Below are 2,539 nucleotides of genomic sequence, written 5' to 3'. Positions count from 1 at the left end.
CAACAGCTCCATTCGGTGTGACACCAGTCCACATGTTTTTCTTTTCACCGAATCCAAAAGCTCCTTATTATACACTTACCCACAGCCCTTAGGCTGCAATTAAGAGTTTGCGGCGAGCCAAGTTGAGGGAAATTGTAGCCAAAAAACAAGCTCAAAGCGACCAGGAAAGCCACAGCAGACAGCTGGGAAAAGTTCCCTTTCATATTGCCCCACCTTTCTGGTCGACAGGTGTGCGCATTTCATTTGCATAGATTAGCTAGATTAAAGCGGCAAACAGCAAGCGGAAGATACAGATAATACAGATACTGAATGTATATAGTATATTCGGTGGCAAGTCGCCACTTGGTGGCAACACCAAAACTTGGGACGCGCGGTCTGAATCCTCTGTTTTGTGGGTTAATTAAAAAGTTTTTTCGAAATAAATTAACATAAATTTTCGTTTGCCGGGAAATCCGCGAAAATGAATTTTCTTCTAATTGACCAACACCTGAGGGCTCTTCGCTTCTTATCCCCCGTCAGGCGCAACAATTGGCCTTTAAGCGAGCTTTAAACCGTTTTTCTTTTTTTTTTTTGTGGGTCACCACCGGCATGACCAACTTTTGCCTTTGCCCGCTTTTTATCTGCCAAATATTGATCGCATTAGTGAAAAGGCGGGAAACCGCACGAAAGTATTAAGGGTGGTGGGTTGGTGGGCTGTTTGGCTGTTGGGCTTGGTGGGAGTGGCGCTTTTTGCCCATGTGGGTCAAGTAAATCAATTGACAGCTCTCTCCGAACTTGAGCGAGGACAAAGGCAATATATACGAATACGAATACGAATTGGTGCATGGGTGTGGGCCACCTGGTTGCCTCTATAAATAAATCATGGCTTATGATAATATGCCACACAAGCACACCCTCTATGTTGATAAGATATAGGCCAACGTATTCAGCCACGTGGCAGGGGCAGCCACAACAACATCAGAAACAATAACACAGTCATCACACCATTACTTCATATTTCGGATATTAATATTCCTGAAGAGTAATAAATAGAGAGTGCCAATATAATGTCTATAATGAAGGTGTTTTAGAAGTTTCATTTCCAAAAAGACTTTAAAGTGATATTATAGGTCAACTTCAGTGTAAGCAACCTTAGTTAAATTTCCAATATAGCTTTCCAATTTGTCATTTTACTATCTCCCAGATTACAGTCTGAGTTATGACAGTGTCCACTGTACTCATAACATAAACTTCCGCCGCAAGAACAATAACAAACAGTTCAAGGGCCGACACCATTTGACTTTAGTCAAGGATTCCTTGCGCGTGAGTTTTCCCCAAAGCTTTAACATTTTCCCACTCCGCTGGGCGGCTTCTTCGCTCACTCAATCATCATAAAACTTGACATATTGTAACGATACAAAAGGTATTACCAACTTTCAACCATATGCGAGGTAGATGGGATTTGTTTGCGTTGAACGAGATTGTTTGCGGTCTGTCGGACGGGTTTCGCTGAAGATTAATTGCATTTCGCAGTTGCAGCAGGTGCCACCTTTGTTGTTGTTGCTATTTTTGGCACTTGCATTTCCTGCATTTGGCAAATGTGTTTGGTCATTTAGGTAATTGCAAATTGGGTTGAGGTGAACAGCTCGAAAGAGTTTCGCGGGTCACACGGCTATACCCATTGGATCTATTCAAATGAGAAATGAGAGCACTTTACCAGCAGAAATATATGGGGTACACTGAGGGAAACGAGGTATAGGAACAGTAAAAAGTAGCTTAATATGGCACAGAATTATTATCTCTTTAAATCACAATAAATTTTAATTCAAATTCATGGAAAACCACGAATTTTCTTAAACATTTAATGATTTATTTGAATAAACATTCAGTTTTAATCACCATTTTAATTTCCTTTTTACTTTTTGCTGTGCAAACATGTAAATACATTGGGAAATAAAGCATGAGCAGTGGGTAAAACCCCACGTCCTCTACCGAAATCGAAACATTAATAAAATGCCGAATAATGCTCGTCACAAGTTCTAAATATTGCTTGGCTGTCAGCGCTTCGGATAATAAAAGAGCCAACGGAAAACACGGGCTATAAACAACGAAACAGAAGCAGAATCAGAATCAGAACCAAAACCAAAACCAAAACAAAGGAAACGCCAGAGAAAGGGTCGAAAAAATAGATGTAAACGTTGCAATCCTCAAGCTTCTTGCCGCCCATTGGCCACCCACTTTCCACCTACTTTGCACCACCTTTTCACTCCCGGTGGCACCACCGTCCTTATGCTCCATTGATGGAACATACAAAACAAAGTCAGCAGAGACAGCCAAAGATAAACAAGGCAAAGTCGTAAAGAAAAAATACAAACAATCCGAATGGTGGGGAAAACAAAGGGCGGGTGGTGGTGGTCATAGGCTCCGAGCAGAGTGCACGGAAAAGCTAACGGTGACGTGTCAGAGCTTTTCCATGACGTCACAGTTGAAAGCGCCGAACCAACGGCCAAACCGAACCAAAACGAACCGAACCAAAATCGCTTCAAACACTCGACGGCGC

The sequence above is a fragment of the Drosophila eugracilis genome, unplaced genomic scaffold (genome assembly GCF_018153835.1).
Source record: "Drosophila eugracilis isolate 14026-0451.02 unplaced genomic scaffold, ASM1815383v1 contig_1765, whole genome shotgun sequence".
NCBI classification, from domain to species: Eukaryota; Metazoa; Arthropoda; class Insecta; order Diptera; family Drosophilidae; genus Drosophila; species Drosophila eugracilis.
This window is presented reverse-complemented; position numbering follows the sequence as displayed.